At 43.7% G+C, this 24,961-nt stretch overlaps 1 long non-coding RNA gene across 4 annotated transcripts in view; it reads right to left on the bottom strand.

Moving 5' to 3' along the window:
- Positions 1–24,961, bottom strand: part of LOC124849888 — a 142,389-nt gene that overhangs the window by 112,942 nt on the left and 4,486 nt on the right. The window contains exon 3 of one of the 4 annotated variants that reach the window (XR_007030488.1): positions 6,584–6,860. The exons of the other annotated variants lie outside the window; for them this stretch is intronic. This is a non-coding gene — a long non-coding RNA (uncharacterized LOC124849888). Of the gene's footprint in view, positions 1–6,583; positions 6,861–24,961 lie in introns of those variants that run through there. 4 annotated transcript variants of the gene reach the window in all.

Below are 24,961 nucleotides of genomic sequence, written 5' to 3'. Positions count from 1 at the left end.
GTGTGTGCGTGTGCGTGTGTGTGTGTGTCCCACAGAGCAAACATGTTAGTTCGTCTGTTCTCGCAGTGGGCAAACAGCGAAGGGGGCTCATGAGCGGTGTTAATGGGCAGAAGGAGCGGGGTACAGGGGCGCTCGTGGAGGGATAAGTGAGGGGTGAGAATTTAATATGGAGCCTTGCGTCAGTAATGCAGGTGGTATGTGTGTGTGTGTGTGTGTGTGTGTGTGTGTGTGTGTGTGTGTGTGTGTGTGTGTGTGTGTGTGTGTGTGTGTGTGTGTGTGTGTGTGTGTGTGTGTGTGTGTGTAGGGGCCAGAGGGCAACCTCAGAGAAACTCCACTAATTGCAACTACTGGGTTTTACCTGAGGGTCTTCTCTGGCTAATATCATTAGCTAATCTGCTGTGTGTTGTCCCCCTTGCCCTCTCCATCAGAGCACCCCGCTCCAGTCGCACAACCAGCAGCATACAACCCCCCACCAAAAACCCCATTTACACCCCATCCCTTCTTCCCAGAGCCCAGTGCAGAGTGCTGAGTCCGGGCTTGTGCTGCTGGAAGGGCCCTGCATCTGGGCTTCACTGACAAAGAAGATTAATACCTCAGCTACACAAACACACACACAAGCCTGGGCACACTTGCACATATTCGTGCCCACGCAGCAAGCTACCCTCATGGATCCTTTTCAAATGCACACAAACACACACACACACATTCAAACCTCAATCAAAACCAACAACAGAGGGAATTGGCGCATCCTTCCCTCCCGCCACCCAAACCCCTTCATCCTGGCTCTGTTTCTCCAGGCTGCGGACCACTCCAAGTCTACCTCCCCATTTCCCCTCGTTGCCCCCCTCCCACCCAACTTTAAATAGAATCTCCAGGCCACAGAAAAACAACTTTCTGCTGATGCGACTACTCCTTCATCCTTCCCCATCTTTCCCTTCTTCCTCTCACTCCCATCACACACCTATGGTTACGGAGAGCACGGTTGAATATGAGCCCTGAGCTCTGATGCAGACGTTACATCGGAGTGGGCTGCAGCGTGCTCCTTGTGCCCCCTGTGGGGACAAAAAGTCCACAAGGCAAACATTCTGCTACAAGTCTGTTTCATTTAAAAACAACAGCATCCTGGTTCAAAGGCACAAGAGCGTGGCTCTTTGGAAAATAATCAAGAAAGTTTTCATTGAGCAAAAATTAAAAAAAAAAAAATGCATGTCTTAAAGAAAAGAACGACCTGTTAAGTTCCCACCACTTCACAGCAGGAGAGTGTCCAAGTCAGAGGCAGTCACACCAACGGGAACATTTCCGAAACATTCTGTGGCATCTGGGTGGAGCATGCAGGAGGCAGGACATGAAGAAGACTCTGCTGCAGAGAGCAGTGTTTTGTTTACAGTCATCAACACGCCGACTCACTTCACTGGAATTTTCCAGAGATTTTCCCGCTGTCTTCTCACATATTATGCAATTTGGGGAAGATGTCCAGACTTCAGTGCATGTCTAAAGGCCGCTTACGTTTCAGGGAAATGTGAAACTAAGATGATTGCACCTAAAATATCCTTTTGAGAACAAGTAAAACACAAAGGAGAAGCGTGGTGAGAAGAAAACACTGAAGGGTTCTTTCCAGATGTGAATTATTTCTATACCTCACCTCCATGTGGTCACAGTGGAAACTCCCCAGCATTCCCCCCGGGGCTGCCAAATGTGTGGTTTGGCCCACAAGACGGAGGGGAGAGGGGTGTCAAAGGGGCTAGGGGTGTTGACATAACCTCCCTCTACCACATTCACCTGCGAAGGCCTGCATGACTCAAGCGCCACACCTGTCACTGGAGGCCAGGTGTGTGTATGGATATGGATGACTTGGAGGTGGACAAACATTTCTGCTGCAAAAATGAATGAAAAAAAAAAGTAGTTGATCATATCTTTGTAGATAAAAGGATCAGATAAAAGTGATCACTGAGACAGCGACTACTCTGGCACATTTGCAGGGATGTGCTTCCCCGTGTCAGCACGTTGGCTGCTCGTCAAAGAACAGAAACAAGAGAGCAACGGAGAGACTGAGACCGACTAGAGGGGAATCGACATCTGTGCAGAAAACAGAATAGGACAGGACGCAAAGGACGAGGGTGATGCTTCTGTCCAGGTGAAGTTGACAGGGCCACTGCTAATATTTCAAACAGAGGTGAGCGTATTCTTCTCTTTTTCCGATATAAAATGAAATATTAAACAATTAAGAGAAAGAAAGCGAAACAAGCTTTTTGAAACATTCAACACTCAAAACAAATGTCACTGTTGGTGTTAAGCAGAAGAGAAGCAATATAATTAGAAGCAAAGACAAAAGATTGTTGTCCTGCTGTCATCACATGATATAGCATCAGTTGTGTCGTTTTAATACATTTTTAATTAAAACATTACAAAAGAAATTCAAGTCCTAGCTCATAAATTATCTCCTTAAGAAAATACATTTTATTCATTGTTTGAAATAAAATCTTAAATTACAATAATTACCAGCCTATTATGCTGTAATCCACATTTTATATATTGCATTTCATTTTCATTCAAGTGTGACTCATGTACCGGTGAGAGTTTGTACAGAAATAGCCACAAAAGTCATTTAACTGATTTGATATCCGGCTTTATAGCCTCCGTGAAAATATATCAAACCGTCTTTTAGACTGTGCGAGGGGGGGAGGCAGAGAAAATATAGGTAATAACATTTAAACAAAAATAATAAAACACTTTTACCATGTAATTTTACCATGAGTCATATTTCAATATCAGAATATAAAAGGAGAACATTTGTGAGCCTTATAAAATGAATAACTACAGAGGGGAAGTGTCATGATCAAACTTGTAATGTTGTTTGGGGTATATTGTAGGTGTATTCTTCCAATTTCTCTGCCCTATCGGACCGGTATTCCATGTCCTTATAAATAATTCATTTTTTAATCTGATTTCCCAGAGCGATTCTCAGTGTGTTAGTCACATATTCAATAACGGTGCACGGTGAATAATCTGGCTGTGTTTCTGTGATATTCCCCCCATGTTCTGTGGAGGAGGTGTAGGGTGGGGGTCTGTTGGATTCTAAAAGTGACTGTGGTGGAGGAGGAGGAGGAGGAGGAGGAGGAGGAGGAGGAGGAGGAGTCAGGTGCATCATCACTCAACATCTCTACAGGTTGACAATGAACAGATGCATTTGTGCTATACATCCATGTTTAGGATTACTCGTCTCTCTCATCTGGAGCCTGACCATCAGAGTCGTCTCTCCTGGTGCTCGCTCTCAGAAACAAATCTGGAGGGCCGAGGATGACTGGTTCAATGATTGAACAATTTCTTAGTCGACAACGAGAGGTGTGAAATTACCAAGTCAAAGGAAAAAAAGGGAAAAAAACAGGGTTTCATTTACACATTTGTATTGTGTATAGTACAGCAAAAAAAATCTTGCATGGATTAAATCTTCTTTTTTTCTCTATTCTTTGTATTGTAATGGATTTGCAGAAAAGGAAAATGAATACGTTTACATGAAATAATCTTAATAAGAAACACAGACAGGACGTCATATTTTCCATAGTTCCGATTTCTGGTTCTGGGATTATTTCCAGCGTTTCCTCACAAAACCAAAAATGTGGAAAACACGACAAATGATTGATAGTGGAATAAAAATTTATGGAAGAATTTGTCTTTAATAATATAGGGCAAATATTCCATAGCAAAAAAAAATGCCAAGCTAAATATGTCAATGTGTTTTTTTTTTTCTCTCAAAAATACCACAAACTTGAAAGTGTGACACAAATATTCCGAGTGGTGGAACTGTCTCCCCGTACCATAACATGCCCACCGTCCTCACCCCGATAGTGCCCTGGGAGCTGTTCCTTCCTGCCACACTGTCTGGCCACAAACATGCAACTGCAGTTCACCAAGACCACACAACACAGCAGGCACCACTTTCAATATGTTCCTACTTTTTAGCCCTCTCTTTAAAAAAAAAAAAAAATGTATCTTAGATAGTCATCCTAATATGATATTTTATTTCAGCCGCGGGCAAGTGAGTCTCACAACATCAGAGCTTTATTAAGATCAATGAGACAGTTTGTACGATGTCAATATGAATAAAACCGGACGCATCAGATGCCAGGAGGATGGAAAATTCCACAACAAGAGACGGAGGAGGAATGTGCACATGAACTTTAACATGAATGTTGTGCTGTTAGAAGGACATTTAAATCACAGAATATCATTCTGCTGCAGACAGCACAATTGGATGACTGTCTGTAACTTAATCTTAGTTTAAAATTTAAAAAAATGTTTAAATCCAGAGCCAAAATAGAAAGTTAATAAACCTGGGAGCAGGATTATTTTTCTCTTTTTCTTTTTAAACACAGCTTTCTGCATTGAAACAGAGAAGATTCATCTTCATCGCTACCTGGTTTTGTGTGTGCGTGCGTGTGAAAAACAGAGGGCAAAAGGTGAATCAGTAAAGACAGAATTAGTGTGTCTCGTTAATTCTGAAACTGCGTCAAGGTGTCTTAAAACGATATCTTTCAAACATCCAATTAGTGTGCACACTTGCGTCCACTCAGCAAGTTAGTTCATATTCAGTGACATTAAGTAACTAAATATGAAGTGATGGACTCAACTCCTGCAAAATCCTCATCTATTAACTCTTTTATCATGCAATACTTTGTAACTAGGAAACCTGACCTCTGACCATGAACAGGGACACAGGGTTAATGATAAAGAGGTCTTGTGGCAGGATGTGGTGTGACTGCACCGGGGGGGGGAGAGGCTATTGGCTTCAAATTGGATCGCTTTCTGGACAAGCAAGTGCAAAACACTTTCCACATCTGCATGCACACAAACTCACATAAACCTGGAGCTGCCAGCAGCATGACACCTCAACAGTTGGCTGGGCAAACCTTGAGCACCCCCTAGTGTTGTTTTTCCATAATCCACAGGGCCACAATCATCAACACTGATGAAAAGGACACACTCACATTTCAAAGTGCTCCAGGAGAAAGTGCAACAACAATATTAACATATTATCTATATAATAATTGAAAATTTCCTCAAAAGAGGAAACTGGTTGGCAACATGTTTCCTCTTAAAAACCTTAAATGACTAAAATACTTACAGTATTTAATCCAACTGAGCAACAAACACGTTGGTAAATTACTATAAACTTTGAGAGAAGGTCATGCTTTTTATGCAACTCCCCATAGGTGATAACTTCAAAATTTAGTCTAACCCTTGGAGATCAGATTTGGATGATTTAATATGCACTTAAACACATTTATTTATTTTTTGGGCAATAACATTTCTGTAAATGAGTAGGTTACAGGGGTCCAGACAAAGACTGACCCAAGCTCTTTCTCGCGGCGAAGATCCCGGCTTTTAGGCGGTGGAGTGTGATCCGGAGGTTTAGCCAGACATTCCAAAACCTGATGTCTGTTTCCATCCAAGCCCATGTAAATGTTAGTGATTAAAAAGCGAGATATGAGAGTCGAGGCGATTTTTGCAATCTTGCACATCCTAATTTGGTACTGGGGGAGTTAACACACCTGCCAGCTTCCTGCTGACGAGGGTGATTTCTCAACTGTTGTTGTTTGTGCCGTCAGTTTACGGCGAGGCGAAGACAGTGAGAAAGCGAGCGGCGTCCGGCTGGGCAAGACGGAGCAAACACACACACGCACTGCACACGCATGTGCACAAAACAAACTGTACACACCCTAACAGATCCCTGGCTGCTGCCAATAACAGGCAATCCTAACATGTGAAAAATGTTGACTGCTTGATGATTGATGGTAGTTATTTGTGGCTTTCTAACCCGCCTCCATTGCCTCCGTTCACCCCCCTCTTCCTCCTCTCTTTTCGTCTTCCTCCTCCCATGCTCCCTTCTCATCTTTGTGCTGTTGCCCCCCCCCCTCTCAGACAATGTGAAAATGATTAATAATGTGTAATGTTGTGTAAGCAGCCTGCTGTCCATTACTCCTTCCTTGCGTGACAGTCTCTAAAACCCAAACTCGGAGGACAACACGCACACGAACGCTACAAACAGTGTGTTTCAGGTTACGTGTCAAACTCAGGACAGAAAACAAATCTAAATAAAATCAGGTTCCATATAAATTATTATTTTCAGCCTCTGTAAACCTTAAAGGTATAAATACATTTGTATTTGTGTATATTGCACATAATAAGGCCCATACACACATTTTTAGCTCAGACAAAAACCTGAAGTTTTCCACTTTTTGTGAGAAAGCTCCATTTTTCACTATGTACATCTATATTTAGATGTTGGTAGGGGGACAGACGTATAAATAAAGATGTGAATACGGAGACAAATGAATAAGTGGCAGTGTAGTTCTGGGTGTCTGCTATTACTGCCACACTGCCAGCTCCCCATCCATCACTTGCTAACACTGTGCATCTCAGTGTGTGTGTGTGTGTGTGTGTGTGTGTGTGTGTGTGTGTGTGTGTGTGTGTGTGTGTGTGTGTGTGTGTGTGTGTGTGTGTGTGTGTGTGTGTGTGTGTGTGTGTGTGTGAGGAGGAGGAGGAGGAGGAGGAGGAAGAGGATAAGGAGAGAGGAAGAGGAGAGGACATCGGAGGCCACAGTGCAAGTTCCTCATCCATCATTCTGTGAGACCAAACTTCAGAAGCAAAGGAAAGGGAGAGGGAAATGCAGAGGAGAGATGTTTTCTCAGAATGATTCTTTGTTTTCCTTCCCCTTTTCCCCCAACAGTCAATGAAGCAAAACGATGCTTGCATTGTTTCTACAACGCAGCCAGGAATTCCTCTGTCTCTTTGACTCACCCTCGTTGGCCGACAATCATCTTTTCTGCTTAACCTTCTTTTCTATTCCTGCTTTGGCCAGTCTACAGATAGAGGGGGAGGGATGGAGAGAAGGAGAGAGGGAGAGGGAGAGAGAGAGAGAGAGAGAGAGAGAGAGAGAGAGAGAAAGAGAGAGCGGGGAGACAAGACAGGACAGGGCCTTTAGTCTAGAGATCATTACCTTTACATTATTAATGTATGGCCAAACCACAAAGGACATTCACAGACAATGAGGAAGAGAGTGACTGCTTCTCCCTTCTCCACAGTGAAACATATCGGGGAAGGTACAGTTCTGAGTTAAACTACGTGCTGTGAACCATAACTGACCACATCAGACCACCACTGAACACGCCTTTCGGTGCAAGAACATTTTAAATGAATGCGTTTTAGTATATCAAATCTAAATAATTATAAAATCAGGGCTCAACGTCAAACATCAATACTTTTTTTGTACTGAAATGTGTAACTGTCACATACCAAATGTGGATGATGATTTGGCCTTTTTTGCTCTTGTTCTTTTGTCAGAAAGGTCCTCATTTCTATCAGTTTTATTTTTGTACAGTTCTTGTTCATTTGATTGTGTTTTGACAACATGTGAGGATTTGGATTCTTTTGTTGAATCAAAAAAAATGAAGGTTCAAAGGGAAATTATGTTTATATTTGTCAAATTAAGATATTTAGAAAACCATTGCCTTGGTGTGCAATAACTGTAACATATTGGAAAAAATATAAAAGTGTTATCATGATCATGCTAGAATCATGTAAAAAACAAATGTGTAAAAGCTGTTAAAAAAACTTTAATTTATTCAGCAAAATATAAATAAATTAGTTTTAAAAACAAGGTTGGCATTAAAAAAAAACAAGCTAAAAGTAAATAAAAAATTTAAACCACTAAAATTCTAAAAAAAATAATTAAAAGGTTTTGTTCACATGTCCGTGTATGTGTATGTGTGTGTGTGTGTGTGTGTGTGTGTGTGTGTGTGTGTGTGTGTGTGTGTGTGTGTGTGTGTGTGTGTGCGTGTGTGTGTGTGTGCGTGTGTGCACAATAGGCAAGAAGCGGGTTTGGCAGACAATGAAGCTGAGAGCAGTATTAAAGAGTGTGCTGTGTGTTTCATTAAATGCTCAATATATCTTGTGTTTTCTGGATCATTTAAGCCCCATTACAGAACAGTGGCACTGCTTTAATTTCTAAAGTGCCTTTCAAAAAGGCATCACCTCAGGCAGTTATTCCTGCTCTCTCATACACGTGCACGCATACTCATACATCTGCACGTACGCCTGTGCGTCAAGCCGCACACGCACGCACACGCACGCACACACGCACGCACACACGCACACGCACACACATGCAAACATTTGTGCTCACACACAACAACTAAAGACAAGCTCAACTGTTTGTTTTTTGTATATTTTAAAGATAGATTTGTCTCTACGTCGTGTCCCTCGGAGTGACTTTCTGTGTAACAGATGACAGCAGCCTTGCGGCGGCTGGGGCCTCTGTCTTAGCTGCCGGACCCATCTGACTTGCCAGCTTGGCCGGAGGATGAACCCCGGGACTTACTGGAGCCAAGGTCAGATTCTCTAAGTGTGTGTGCGTGCACACGTCTGTCTGTGTGTGTCTGTGTGTGTCTGTGTGTGTGTGTGTGTGTGTGTGTGTGTGTGTGTGTGTGTGTGTGTGTGTGTGTGTGTGTGTGTGTGTGTGTGTGTGTGTGTGTGTGTGTGTGTGTGTGTGTGTGTGTGTGTGTGTGCAGCATACAAATTGCATGCATTTGTCCATTTAGTGCAAGGTGTTAGTGCTGATGATGAAGTCTGCGTGCGTGGTTACAGTATACTCGCGGCACAAAACGTTGCAGGAAAAATCCTCCTGTGCATTTGCGAATTTGATCGCGAGCGCTTGTATGTGTGGTGGTGGAGGTATGTGAGAAGTGTGTGCTGAGCCAGCTGCAGACTGGCGAGAGGTGGAGGTAAGGCGAGTGTTGAGCAGTCAGAGCAATTGATACATTGCAAATAGAGTGGGCTTCCTGTCCGGGTTTTGTGGCTAAGGTGCTAAACGCTTTAGGAAACCAGATACACTTGCACATCCTCTGAAGAGATAGGACAGGGTGGAAAGGTGGTGGTGGTGGTGGTGGTGGGCGGGGGGCATGAGGGGTGAAAGGAAAAGAGTGAGATAAAGGTAGAGAACAAGACCGTCGCAATAGAGGGACGTCTGCGTTTCATTCTCACCACTTTGACTTTGCTCTATTGCTGCAACACTCCTGTGCCCCCATGTAGTTTGAGATTGTTCTCACTGGCACCAGCGGCGGTGATGGCCATTTCAAATCAAAGAAGGGTTCATTTCTCAGAGAATGCCTCCATCGTTTGTTCTCCTTCTCCTCTCTAATGAGATGGAATGCGGCTAAATTAGCAGCTGAGAGGCAAAGCTTCATTTACAAGACAATCAAATGATCCTTTACAAAACACACTCTATATGCATTAGATGTCGGCTTTGTGAATGTAGGATGGCCTCCTTACGCACTCAAATGGGGAGGAGGGAGTATTTGGATGTTGCTCCGTGGTGAAAAATGCCAAACTGAAATCATCCATCACAATGCAATAAAAAGGCCTGCAGCGCTCCGAGTGGGTGAGAGGAGTGAGATGTTTGTATTGGCCCACTGGGTTTCCCCTCTGTGAGAGGAGGGAATGTGTAAATGAACGTGTAAATGTTAAAAAATGTTCTTTTTATTAGACGAATTGCATCATTAAATCACATTATAAAAACAAAAAATGCACCATTAATTTCCTCCCCAAACAGCCGTAAGTACATGTCTCTCTGTCCCCGTGCCCATCTATGTGTACCCCCATGGGGCTGCAATTCCAAAGCTATTTCATGCCATTATACAGATCAATCAGGTTGGGGAGATCTATGAACACATGTCTGGGGCCGAATGAGTCAGAAGGCAACAAAAAAAAAATTTGAAAAAAACTTCCTAATTGTGTGTAAGCTTGTTTGTCTGCCTACCAGCCAAACAGAGGTCCCAGCAAACAGGTAGTGTCTCCTTTCCACCTTTTACCCTTCCTCCATCAGTACATGAAAGGTAACATGAATAATAGATGAGGGAGGTGATGAGATCAATCAGAGGCTATCAGTCTGGGAGATAGGAGTGGACAGAGTAGGACGTAGATTTGCACTGGACTAGAACAGCAGACCTGCTGTCGGAGATAGCAGCGGAAAAAAAAAAAGGGGGAGATAACAACTGCTCTATAGACTGGGGATGGCTCGACTAGAGAGGCTCCAATAAGAAGGATGGGGAACAGCTAGAGGCCCATAGAAACGTCCCATCATCAGCCTGCATCCACAGCCATCTCTGAATGCAGTGACCCCCCAGCACCTCTGCACCACGCGTTCTCACATCTGTGACAATGCCACCACAGCATGACAAATGCAAACAAAAGGTTCACCTATTCATCACTGTAGAGAGGAGCGTGGGGCTAATTATGCAACTGAGGAAGTTATGACGTTCTCTTGTTTTGTTTGTCCTCTACGAGATTACAATGCTGTCAACGGAGGTGTAGAGGGGTGGGAAAAAAATAAGCCTTGCAGCTTCTCGTCAGGACACACACACACACACACACACACACACACACACACACACACACACACACACACACACACACACACACACACACACACACACACACACACACACACACACACACACACACACACACACACACACACACACACACACACACACACACAAAACAAACTCGCACATACGCACACAAATACAGCTCGTGTCCGTGCCGCCTATACCTCGTCTCTGCTTGCAGGCACGATTAATCCAGTACAGAGCGGGAAGATTTTGACCCTAAACAGAAAAGTCCTGTTGAGGCTGTGCGAGGCACTGATTTATTTAGGTACCACTCCGTCCACATTAATTATCGCTGCGCAGGTGCAGGCCCAAATTCCTCTTCCCCCAGCTGTAGCCCTATGCCATAATACACTCACATACACACAACAGATGCACACGCAAATAAAGAAAGAAATAAAGCAAGCACATGCAAGCCTGCCCCCATTGCCTTGCCATGCCGTACTTATATTGTCTGGGTGGCAAAGAGAACATTGGCCGTCACCGCCGTGAAGGATGGCGCGCCCAGATTTAGCTCAAACGCAAATAACAAACCGACAGCAAACACAAATACACACAAGCAGACCGAGTTTGTCCCGGAGCGTCCTCTCGTGTAGCACTGGTTGTCCTGCCTCCACTTTACCTTCTTCTCCTCCTTGCAAGCCCACTGGTGAATCCTTTACTTGAGCAGCCATGACACAGCGGAAGCACAGTATCACTCTTACATTATTAACTCTTCAATATCAATTTGAGAAAATTTTAACTGGTTTAGGAGCCTTAAACTGGGCTTTAAAGATGAAAAATCTACAACTACAATACTATGTATTAGATCAAAACTCTACAGTAAACAAATATAGGTTTGTGGTAATCCCCACCTTCTCTTTGTTGGTTTAAAGTCATTGTCCCCAGGTGACACCAGGCAGGGAGTTAGTTGTGTGTGTGTGTGTGTGTGTGTGTGTGTGTGTGTGTGTGTGTGTGTGTGTGTGTGTGTGTGTGTGTGTGTGTGTGTAAGCAGCAGTCCCACCACTGTGCTTCCCCTAACAGACCAAGTGGTGTGTGATGTGTCACTGAGAGCTCCACTCATTATGGCCTACATTAGCACCCCACCTCGCCCTGATTAGTCCCCTGCTGAGCTCCAACCCACAGTGAAAGTGTGTGTGTGTGTGTGTGTGTGTGTGTGTGTGTGTGTGTGTGTGAGAGAGTGAAAAAGAGAGACCTTACTCCTCTTTAGAATGAACATCGTCTCTTCATCTCAGTGACAGCTTCCTCATTTCTCTAATACAAACGGCCGCCGGTGCAGGTCGGCATGCATCAGGAACCTGCGAGTGGGCCCCATCACTGCTCCTCTGTCGCTGTCATTTATTACCCAGTTTGTTTGCACTCTTATCCCTGGCCTTGCCCTGCCAGCCCATCCATCAAACATGCACAGACACACTCGTGCTCACATATACACGTCTGCCCGCTGACTGTCACCACCTTGCCTTTCCTGGACACGGAGACACATACATACTTACATATACTGCTTCACTTATCTCTACACCCACGAACGCTGCCCTAACAACACACACTTAACCAGCCAGGTTCAAATGGTGAATTCTCCTATGCTTCTTTTTTCCTGTTGCAGCACTCCATCATTGTCATCTGTTCTTTAGCTCCATATCTTCTTCTACTCTCATTTCCATTCTCTCGATACCCACCCGCCCTCCCTCCACCCGTCACAAAATCCCCATGAGGACAAATGTGTATAAAAGCGTGGCATTGATCAAATCCTCACTCATCCATATCAGTCAATATGCATAATCGAATAGATTCATCAATAAATACTTTCATGAATGCCTGGTCACAGCCCATGTTATCCCCCGGGAGGTCTGTGCAAATGCCGGAATTGGAACAGAAAAGACGTATGTAAAACAAGCTCAACAAAGAGGAAACACTTACTTCAAATATTATGAAGAGCAGCGATGCGGTGACCACCTCCTGCAGACGTTTTAAGATCACACGGGATGGATTTTTTTTTTTTTCAGGGCCATACTAGTCAAAGACTTATGGGAAACCAGTCTGGAATACAAGGCCTACAATTAAGTTAATCTATTGACATTTACAGTACATTGCCTTTGTGTTCAGTACTTCCCAGCTGTATATCATAATAGTTCTTTGTAAAATAATGAATCAATCAAAACGACCTAGACCAAGATAAAGAACAGAAAATGTAGCCTCACCACATGAAAAATCCACAGTCACAACAGCGTTCCTGACAGTCCAAAGAAACTGTCTACGGCAAAACAAAACCTTTTTTTCAAGACCTGTGTTATTTAAGTGCTTCAAGGCTGTTTTTTAATCAAAATAAATGCAAGATGAACTTTCAAGCTCCATAGTGTGTTCAATGTCCACCTGTTCAGTGCATCTCTTGCACCAGACGAATGCTCAACACATAGATTTTTTTTTTTTTACACCGTCTCAAGGTCACATCACTGACCAAAGCCCACCATGTTCCTGTAAAAATGCTACTTCACTAAAGCCCTATTTATCTATCACGGGGAAGGGCCAGTTGGAGATGATCGATACTGTTAATTATGTTTCCTGGAAGACTTGCTTATATTGGCACATTAAGTGGGAAATAATGGAAACATAAATGTGAATATGTTGAGTAAAGTATAAAACCTTGTGGTATAAATCCTCCATTTATGAAACTGTTTTATATTATTCTTTTGTATGCAAATTAAACACCCTGGGACATTTAGATCCAAAATTCTAATTTGCCTTACGTATGGAATAAGAAGATTTAACCAAATAAAAGCACTGTGTGCCCCCCCACACACACACACACACAGTCTCACACAGAGCACGTTTGGGGGCCAGCTGCCAGCAAATGAAGGATCTCCCTCCCAATTCACTTGTTATTGTGCTGTCTGGGTGACAAGTATACCTATAGAGTGAGTATTTATTTCCGGAATGTTTTGTTCCGTTTTCCTGCAATGATGAATGTTTCTTTTATAAATCCATCGCCAGGCCTTTTAAACCATAAACAATATTTCTCCAGCCCAGATTCCTTGTGCAGCAGTCTTGGGGAACCTTGAGATTTCCAGGCTCTGATTTAATGGCTCGTAATTCTTGAAAGGCAATCCTTCTTCGCCCTCTGACGCGCCGATGCACCATCCTTCCGGCAGCCCACCGCGCTCGGCCTCAGCTCCCCTCCGGATCCCCAGGCCAGTCCAAACGCCAGTTAAAACTACTCTGCTGGAAACAGCACCGTGCCCGTTCTGTCAGTGGCACCAGATTATCTGTTGTGAGCTTTCTTTCTTTTTCTTTCTAGATGTGAGAGCAACGTTATCGAGGTTTTAAGGTTTGCTCTTCCAGGGTCAGAGCCAACAGGAAGATGTTATTTTGATATGTAAGGGACGTTCTTAACAATGTTGTTCATTTTCTACTCTCTGTAATATTGATTAAAAATATATATCCACAGCACCTACATCACGTACTAGACTGACCAATTTGATGATTTCATAGGCATCTCTGCTCTTTGTAAATGAAGTCGTCTTTCATAACTTCAGTGGATACTAAAAGTACTAAAACAACACAATGAGGTTCTGTGTCGTCTTCAGTATATTAACCAATCAGGTGCTTGCGTGTCACTGATTTATGCTTTTTCTTATATATTTCTTAATATATTTTTTAAACAAAACACTCCTGTTTGAATTGTGTTTGATCACAAGCTGGGATGTGACATCATCAGGCACTGTATTCATGAAGCTTCAAAGTGACAAAGGTTTGAAAACCCCAAAAATGATGACGTTTTTGTAGAGTTCCCCTTCACAGTCAAGACCAGATCCTGGTAAAGATCAAAGTTATTCACAAAGCATCTTCACAGAGGATAAAATGTCATTAATAAGAAATTCAAGTTAACTTTGTCAGCAGTTGTAAGTAATTGATATATCACTCACCTGCATGTGAAAAATCTATTTCAATATTGCTTTGAAGCTTGTTAAAGAAAGCTTGTATTCAGTATAGTTTTTTTCCCAGTTTATTTGACTTATGATGGTATTTGAGACCCTGTGTGTGAAAAAGTTTTTCTTTCTAATTCATCACACTTCAGGCAGCCTTTTGCCATGTGTTTTTTGAACATTCATATCGCGATAACAATGAAAATAAACAATAACAAGACAACACAACTGAGTCAACTCATCCACTTTTAAGGAGACAGGCACAGGGTCATAAACCAAGTTTAAATACACAAGTGAGTCTTCACTCAGACGTCGACCTATGGTCACGAACACAGAATAATAAACAAAGAGCAGAGTGAGGATACATTTAGGCAAACACAAGATTTCTCTGCAGAGTGGTTGGACATTCTGTGGAGAGTTAAAAAGGTCAGAAAGTTCAAGATCGTGTTGGGGTTTTTTGTACAACTAGTAGCCTATGAGCCATTTAAAGTGGTTCAGATCCCTGTAATACAATGCGGATGTCTTGTATTACAGATGCAGTAGGCACACAGTAACCTGGAAGAGAAGATCCATGACAGACTGGAAGGACACCGTTTTTAAAAAAAAATAGTCAATCTCTTGGCTATCCAATTCTATAAACTCTAGGAAAATTCGTAGGGGAACTTTTTTCTTCTTTTAAAAAAAAAAAAAAGCTACAATGTCCTAAGATGAGTCAAGATATTAACATTTATTTTAAACTCTTTGGAAGAGCACAGAACCAAAATCAAATGTTTATAAAAGTTACTTTACTAAACTTTAACTTTGTAGATGTCTTTCCGTGTGGTGGCTCAGAGAAGAGGTTGAGCTCATTTTAAAATAGCCAATAAATGTACCTCAACCAAATACAAGGGAAAAACAACAGCAAGTTAAAAAAGCAATCATTAGGCTGGTATCTCTAATTGTGTTCCTTCCTCTCCTCATGTTTAATCCCTAGTTCCTCACTTTGGCTTCATTAACAATGGATGAATTAATTAGAAACCTTCAAAGGATTTCTGCACAGTGAACCCAGGAGATAAAACACATCCTATTCCTCAGACCCACTCCTTCCCTTCTGTTTTCTTTTTTACCCCCACTCTCTCCTCCCTCTGCTCTTAATTGTATTGTTTGCTTGTTGTGTCGATAGCAGGATTAATTTCACTATAGATCAGGATTATTGACCTTCTCGTCAATGTTATTTCATTTCTGTAAGGTGCTAATTATAGGGAACAGGGGGAAACAAATTGCACTGTAACTTGCCTCACTTGCTTTCCAATAAAACAGAAAGAAAACAACATTAATTCCCTCTTAGCTGCCCTCCCTGGTAAAGTCAATTCAAACACTATCTCACTGTCTGTCCGTGGCATCTAGGAGGCACACCGTCAACGGCTGCTTGACTTTATTCACGGACTTTACATTGATTAAAAATAAAATTAAAATAAAAAGGTGTTGACTATTCTGACCCATTCCCCTCCACCAAATGCCATTTCTTGTCACACTCGCTGCTCTTTCCTTGCTTCTCTCACTTCATTTGAGAGAGGGGGAGGGCACAGTTCATAAACAATTAACTGGTTGGATAAGTGATACACTCAAGCGCTAACAGACCTGAAAAACGTTGTGTTATAAATTCCAGTAATTGAGAGGAGGGAGGTGAGCATCGGGCCACTGAGACCGAATAGACACGATCATAAAGCCGTTGCTGGAGGAGCAGATGACTGGCACGTTCGCATCATTATCTTATGAAGAGGTGAGACAGGGGACACCTTCAAGGGGAAGGATGCATGCAACGGTAGAAAAGGCTTTGATTGGACAATGACAGCCAAAAAAACAAAACAGAAAAAAAACTTTGGTCATTTGCCCCCAATATATCGGTTTTGTGATTGTATCAACTTTCAAAGGTCTAACCAAGTACAGCGAGCCCTAAGACCCTCTTATCTACCCTTTTCTCCCCCTCTCCACCCCTCCCTTCTCCCACAGTCCTCTAATGAACTGAAAGGTCACAGCACTAATAAAACTATTAGCAGAAATGAATCTCTCAGATGTGTTAATGCACTTTTAATTCCTGTTAGCAAATTTCATCCCCCAGCAGTTTGCTGCCCGCTAATGAGAAATAAAACGCCCTGCTCTAGGGAAGGGGGATGGGGGAATGGGTCGATGCTCTGGCTACTCCACAGCCGACTCCATTCACACACGCACGCGCGCGCGCACACTCACACACACTCAGAAGTCATGTACACTAACATTGCACCTTACACAAACCCTGGATGTGCTGGATGTTATTCACGGACCGAGGCCCGTTTTCAGCCCTGTGATTCTGCAGGGTTAATTAAAGAGCACATCTCCATCTGTTCTCATTCAACCTCAACTCAGTCTCTCCCCATCAAGCACACAAGGCACACAAGACACACACACACACACACACACACACACACACACACACACACACACACACACACACACACACACACACACACACACACACACACACACACACACACACACACACACACACACACACACACACACACACACACACACTTACTCTTCCTCCTCTGTTGCTCTTTGTCATCGCAGGGACAAAAAACTTGACAGTAAGGTGTTCACAGCGAGCGACACAGATAAACATGCTCCGACTTAAAGACATGATCTGGCCTCTCACCCTGCTCGTCTTGTGACCTGACTAATGAGGTACAGACAGGGCTTGACCCTGAAATGTCTAAAAGCCACCAGAGAATATCAGGCCATGGCAGGCAAGACACTCAGTATGTTTGTGTAAGCGTGTCTGTCAGCCCACTGTCACATGCCACCCTTCAGGGAAGTCAAGGTTCAAGAAGTACTCTGGGGCAACTTTTTCCACTTTCAAGGCGCATATGCTGGCGGGAAAAGGAAACGGCAACTAAGATCATTAGTAAATAATTGATGTATTATTTTTCGTAGAACTGCAAAGCAGTGGAATAGGTTTTGTGATTAACAAAAAAATACTTTTCTTAAGATGTGAAATAAAAAATGTTTGTAGTTCTACCACAGAGTGTTTTTCCAGAGAATGCCGAGTGAACGTAAAAAGGTATTTAAGGGACATATCAGAAAAAAAGTGAAAGTTATATGTGATGACAAAAAGGCGGGTTGATCTCAAATGGAAAGGCAATCAGGCAGCATCAATGATCGGTTTGGAGAAGGGATTGTGTGACTGGTGTGAGACAGATGCTCATCGCAAAAGCACCAATCAAACAGCTGATTGGATCTCATCTATTTTTTTTTTTTTTACACTGAGTAAAATAAATGGTTTCCACTTTATTTCACAAATCTGGTGAAGATGAAAAATTAAAAAGGAAAAAAAAAAAGATTTAATTTAAATAATCTGAAACCCCTGAACCACTACCTCCTCCCCCCAGAACTGAGACGACACCGAAGCCCTGATACAGTACATTATTTACTTGATAAATGTTGAATGGAATACAATTAATCATAACGTAACGACTGTGATAATCATTCCTTATTCCACAATACCACAGTTGCTTCTTTGTGTAGTACATCTGAAATACTTATTACATCCATTGTCTTTTAACCTATAGAAATGAAGGGGGAAGTGAAATCTGAAAAAAATAGAAAGCACAAGAAAGAGCAGAAAGGCCCAGAGGGGAGGGGCAGGGACATTCTATTACCAAACAAAGCCTTTTAATCAATAAAGAGATAAAATATATTTTAATCAAGGACATATTTCCTTATTTGTCTAATGGTTCTGCCGCCACCATGCACAGGATCTTTAAATGCTGAAAAGGATGCATAATGCTCTCCCAGAGAGCCACTCATCCATATAAACACAAAAGAGGATCAGTCAGCAGAAACACACACCAGCCCAGCCCAGCGCGCAGACACTCCATAGACGCCAAATTACATTAGGATGGGCATATTAAGGGGAAATTGCATCCTGTAAACTAGAATATTATTTCTACACACAAACACGCTGCTTGCACACACACACACACCATTTTTCAACATCATATTCCCTATGCCCCGTGCTCACTATTCAGTAACAGATCCATACAAGCATTGTTCTGTGAACACACACACATGCACACAAAAACCATAAACGCAACGCGTGGTGCTATTAGTGTGTGGGCTGTTTGTCGGACATGCAGGCATCCGCTAGCCGCGGCTAAAGCGCTCCAATGAGATTAGAGGGGTAACCGGAGCCCGTCCAGGCCCACTGGACTGAGCTCACGCTGGGCTAACAAGTCCAGAGGTGGTGGGCAGGCTGGATCGGGTTCCAGGAGCTAATGGGTCAAATACCAGCTGACACTTAATTGAGTGATAAAGTGTGCAAATTTGTGTGTGTGTGTGTGTGTGTGTGTGTGTGTGTGTGTGTGTGTGTGTGTGTGTGTGTGTGTGTGTGTGTGTGTGTGTGTGTGTGGCTAATTCACCTTTACATTGAAGAAGTTTTTCATTTAACAGTGATGTGTCATAAATCACCTAGGAAGGTAGGTAGGGGAAGGGGTGTGTGTGTGTGTGTGTGTGTGTGTGTGTGTGTGTGTGTGTGTGTGTGTGTGTGTGTGTGTTATACACTACTTAGGCTGCATCAGAGTTTGCACATGTCTGCCGAGCACCAGGGAGCAAACAGCAGCTCCAGTAATAGTGATTCATGCTTTCCGTCAGGCCCCCTGACAGGCTGGGTTCGATCCCCTGCTCAGCCCTCTACAGCGGCAGTAACAGCAGCCAAGGCAGGTGCAGCCCCACGAACATCATCATAACTGCTGAGGGAGTGTTGGGCTGCTGACATATTGATCGACCATCAGTTAGGAGATTTGATAGATTGACCTCGGACTCTTGACTTTAAACAGTAAAAGGAGGAGGGCAAATCGGGAAGTGGGAGAAAACAATCGAGACAAAGGGTAAAGAGACACCGATCACTGAGATACTGTAATGATTTTTAAGGCTGCACCTTAATGTGCAATTTATCGATGATTAGTCTGTGCATTATTTTTACAACTGATTTTTTTTTCACTATATTCCAGAGCCAGTGTTTTCTTCACATACCTTGTTATGTCCAAACAACAGTCCAACAAATAAATATATTCAAGTTACAATTAGACAAAACGGAGAAAAAACAGCAAATCCCCATTTTGATGAAATGTAAATTGACGCCGGAATTGATAAACTCTTATCATGATTCATGATCATAGATTTTCTGTAAATCAAATGGTCAATTAAAAAAATGTATTTATCTATTAACCATTTCTGTTCTAGTTTCAATGACTAAACGTGGCCCTTGTTGGGTTATCTTTGTTTTCCTCCTCATCCCATGACCAGAATAAAATAACTTCCATAAAGAACAAGCAAAGAGATAAGATTCAATATCCATGAGGCAACACCTCTTCCTCCCTGCCCCTACAACAACAGTCCTCAGGCCCAGCAACTCATCAGACCATCCGTCTGAGCCTAACCCCAAACCTCCTTTGGGCCCTCTGAGGCTCAGGGGCCAGGAAGGACCAGAGAGGGTACGAGCTCACACTAACGATGGAGGAAACCGTGTCCAGTCGGCTGGAGTCTGAGACAGAGCAGAAGACCCTGCACCATTGTTCTGCCAAAATACTGACAGCCGGTGATTTAGGACCGGGGCTGCCCAGGAGCACTAGGGGAGGGACAGAAGCGAGGGAGGTCAGAGAGAAGCTCCACAGGCACCCTTCAACAATTCTACCCGAATCCCTCCATCCATGAGATGGCAGAATGAATCATGGCTGACCCAGCGCAAGGCCCGGGCCTGGCCTCTCTCCACCACAACACCCCCATCCCCTCCCCATTGAGCCCCTCCTCTCCCTGGACAAACATGACAAATCTGGTGTTTATTTACTTAAAAAGACCTGGAGAAAGAGCAAAGGGGGGGGCAAATAAAAAACTGTAAAAATCAATACAGAGTTAGTAGTTCCTGCCCTCCTGCTGCTCTTTCCTGTCTGTGCGGTTGAAGAAACCCAAGTTCGGGTCTAATAACAACCCCAGGTGGTAAAGGGGCGCAGGTGTCTTCAGCAAGCTGCACATAACTGGTGGAAAATGTGGAAAAAACAGACGCGCAGAAGAACGAGGAGCAGGTACAAAATGCACTTGGAATGTACTTTACAGTATATAGCCAATGACAACCAATTAAGGACTTTTCCTAGAACTATTTAATTAAATTGGCCTTCCATGATCACTACCACCTCTGGATGAGTTACACATGCTGAGCTTTGTGTGATGACATAAAAAAAAGACAACACAACAGCCAGAGTCTAAGCTGCGGGTGATGTATGTGCATGGCCTGAGACATGTGAGATAAAATTGGTCTCCATGTTTGAGTCCAGACAGCGGAGCATTGAATCTACAGAGCCTCTGCTCTCGCCACATGACAGGGAGAAAACAGATAAGGCTTGCTCTCTGGGGAGAGGGAGGGTGGCCATCAAGCCAACCCTCTAAAAAGAAATAACAGCGGCGAGCTGTCAAGGTTTCTGTCATATCCTACATCACGTCAGCCGCCCATTCCATCCCATCGCCGGCAAAACCCCGCACACTGCTGTGGCCAAGGATGAAAGTGCTGGAAAATGGGAGTCATTGTAAACCATTTTCTGCCCCGGAGCCCCCACCGCTACCGCCGCCATCCCCTCCATCTCCACCCCTCTTCTTCCCGACTCCTCTTGAAGACAAATGGGTCCGGGGCAATGACAGAGTGCCTGGTCCACAAATCACCAGCGGCCGGTCTGCTCGTCCACTGTTTCCTCCTCCCCCCGCCGCCTAACCCCCCCTGCACCCAACCTCGCCCCTCCTCATCCCCATCCCCTCCATTAGTCATGTGCACACGGGCAGCAGCCAGCAGCCGTAATTAGACAAGGACAAATCGCCAGGCACGGACAGGGACGAGTCCGGCCGCTAAATAAGGCCCTGTTTCCATACCGACCGGTGGGCGGCAAGTAGGGCCAAGGAGAGGATTGGGGTGTGGGAGAGAGAAGCAAGCCGGGGTCGGTACTGTCCAACACAGCCTGCCATCTTTTTGATCGGGCCTGGCGAAGCAACTCAATTCTTATCCTACAGGCCCCCGGCTGGAACCCAACTCTCACACTCACCACACCCCTACTCAAGTGCAACCTCACCCCTTATGTCAGTTCCGAGCTGGAACCTCTCTCGTCCAGACTGGTCTTACTTACTCTGCTCTCTGATACTTTGATTGAAAGTTAAAAAGCCCTTAATTTGTTTTATGTGTAGCGGACTGATGCAGAGAAACTGGTACCACAAACATGGATTTCATGAATATTAAGAGTATAAAATTCAAGATAGCTCAGTTTTCTCCACAGAATGTGAACACAGCCATTCATCTCTCAAGACAAGGGCGAGACAGAAACCTCATACAACTCTCCATCACATTCCTGTCAACGCAACACCACTACGTCACTTGTTTTTGTGGTGGTCAAACCGACTCTAAATAAATAAATTGAGTAAGCAAGGCAATGCTGCAGCAATAAAGAGCAATAAAGAGGTTTCAGGGTACATTAGGTGTAACATAAGAAGGATGGAATTAGCAAAATTGAGAAACGTACAGAATCGGATTACATACACACTGACGGAGAAATCGGCAGTCAACAAAATATAAATTACAGCCACATGATGGTGGAGCAGACGGAATCCACAGAGGAGTATCACTAACAATTGCTTTGGCCGGGTCAGAGCTGCGGCGCACTCCCCGGGCAGAAGGGGGTCGACGAGAGACTGACCGCCACACACACACACACACACACACACACACACACACACACACACACACACACACACACACACACACACACACACACACACACACACACACACACACACACACACACACACACACACACACACACACACACACACACACACACACACACACACACACACACACACACACACACACACACACCCCATGCTCCACCAGAGCAAACCGTATTGATCTGCCTCCTAATTTCCTAATTAGTTTTTATTGGATTTCATAATCGTCATCAGGACACATCAGAAGAAACCCAAAACCCCAGCAAGATTTTCTGCCCTCCTCAACATAATTTTTTAAAACTGTAGAAAATGAAGCCATGTATTCAATTCCGAGTCCCCAGCTGTGAGAGCAACCTTTTTTTTTTTCCTAACTACCAAAACTCCTTGGACAGCAAACACTGCACAAACACACCATTTCTCCCATGTGCAGTAACTGATGTTTAGCATTGCACATTTTCTGCATGATCTGCTGCTATTTGTCACACGTCTGCGCACTCTTCAGTCGCCCCTTACTTGTAGCTTTGGTTAAACACACCACGGGACGAGGCTTGGAAAAATATGGAGATAAAGGAAAATACACTGTCTCTCACTGACACTGATTCTGAGAATTCTAGTCATTCAGGGCTTCCTCTCAATTCCCGTCAGTCCTCCATGGCCCGTGTAACCTCAGTGTCCTCGACAAAACTCTGATCTATCCTGATTTTTTTCATCAAGCCCTCTGTTGTCCAGTGACATTGCCTCTGAACGACACTGGCCAGTGGGTTCAACACAGGAAACTTCCTTCCAAATCCTGTGAACAGAGTAGCTGAGTGCTCACTGATCAACATGCTGAAAGATTGAGCGTTGGGCAGTGACCAGCACTTTCCAAGAACTACAGCCGCTGGCCAGTGGTTATTGCATATTTTTTGAATTTTTTTGTGGTGTTATGTATGTGACGTTGAAAGATATAATGAGAGCAGAACGCAGATACAATCTACAGAGGGTTGAAAGACAAAGAACATCCAATGCCCTCGATTACACTTGGGGACAGTTAGCTCGCTGACATCTGTTTGTGATGAACTTAATACACACAAAAACAATGGAGGAGATTTTCAAATTACTGGAATGAGTGTCCCCTTGGACCACAGGCCTCAACTCCTCTGTTAGCACCTCTGCCTTCATATCTGTGTTCCAGAGAATCCTTCTTGCACCATCTGGCGTGTAATAAATGAGGAGAGAACGGAGAGGAACTGGGAAGGAATTAAGAGAACTGGCCTGTATAGACATATTCTGTTTATTTAAACCACTGCTCCAATCCAGAAAGAAACAAATACTAAGCCGCCTTCTTCTGTATGCCTTTCTACACTCATTAAATGCCTCGTGCCAGATGTTTAACAGCCACGAGAAACTGATTTCAAGGTTTTTTTCTCTCTCTGTTATGGCCCATTTTGCTACAAAACCTCTGGCATAATGACAGCAACATGGTAGCTTTTAGATGAGGGCGGATTAAGATAAAGACGGTTAAAAACAAAAAAGGGAGACATCACATGATTGTCATTGTTATTGACAGCAGAGCACCAGTGACGGTCGATGCGGAAAACTTCATACCGAAGAAATATTTAATTGTACATACAAATTCATAAACTAGACTGAGCAAAGTCTAACACCTACGGCAACTTCAACAGAATTTAGAAAGGCTCACATCTGTCTATATAAAATTACAGAGTTTATTGCGCACATCCGAGCACAAACCAAGTCATGAGGTCCAACTAATTCTCTGCAGATGTTGAAGATAAAACTGTGTTGAGAAACTTTATCAGAGAAAGATCCCTCACACTCCATCAGTTAAAATGAAAAAAAAAAAAAAATCGGAACAACATTAACAATCGGAGTTTGCCGTCTGGCCTGCATATGAATTTTGTCAAACTTACCCAGTACTTCCCAAGGAAAAGCTTTCTATTTAACAGACGAGTGATTGAACAGCACCTACATGGGAGCAAGAAAAGCAAACAAATATTCGCACACACACATATACAGTATATATAATCAAACATTCTTTAACATAAAGGGCCCATTTCCTCTTACTCATCCTTCCCCCTCACACTCGCTTATCCAATTCATACTTTTCCCCCACTCTCTCTTCCAGCCTGAAGGGCCTCAAGTGACCCGACCACTTCAATCACACCGACCCTCGCTCACACCGAGGTGTGCGAGCGGGGCACAGGGCGGCCGAACAACTTTAAATCCCAGTGAAGATGTTTTTGGCCTTGATCACCGTGCCCATCGATCCCAGGCTGATTCCCACTCAGATACGTCTTATTTTATTAGTGGCTTCGGCCTTCTGCCGCCCCATTCCACAGTGATCAATACCATCATGGGGATGGCCCATATTTTTCTCACTTTTAGTGCCTTAACGCTGTTTAACCGTGTCACCTGATAAACGACAGACCCTCCCCAAACACTGATTTCCTATTGATTTCTCCCTCATTCAGCCATCCCTCCCTTCGTCACTCTCCCATTGTTTTTATCTCCAGTTATCGCCTCCCGCTATACTTCTCACCCCTTCCCCCATCTTAAGTAGAGGATGGACACTCTAGCCACCTTAAATCCATTTCAACCACAAACACCCGTTTGGGTATGAGTCGGCCTCGGTCAAGCTTAAGTGGATCACGTCTTTTAATGAGAGTTTTCTACAAACTCACCTTGTTACCAATAATGTGTAAGACAAACAGGTTTTCAAACCGTAGGAGGACTGCGCTGAGAGGGAGCTTTGCGTTTCTCATTTTCCATTATCAGCCTACATGCACACAGCGGCAAAGACTGTGCGCACACAAGCAT

Source organism: Scophthalmus maximus, chromosome 3 (assembly GCF_022379125.1).
Source record: "Scophthalmus maximus strain ysfricsl-2021 chromosome 3, ASM2237912v1, whole genome shotgun sequence".
NCBI lineage: Eukaryota > Metazoa > Chordata > Actinopteri > Pleuronectiformes > Scophthalmidae > Scophthalmus > Scophthalmus maximus.
Note: the sequence above shows the minus strand (reverse complement) of the source record. Positions and strands in the feature narration are given on the sequence as shown.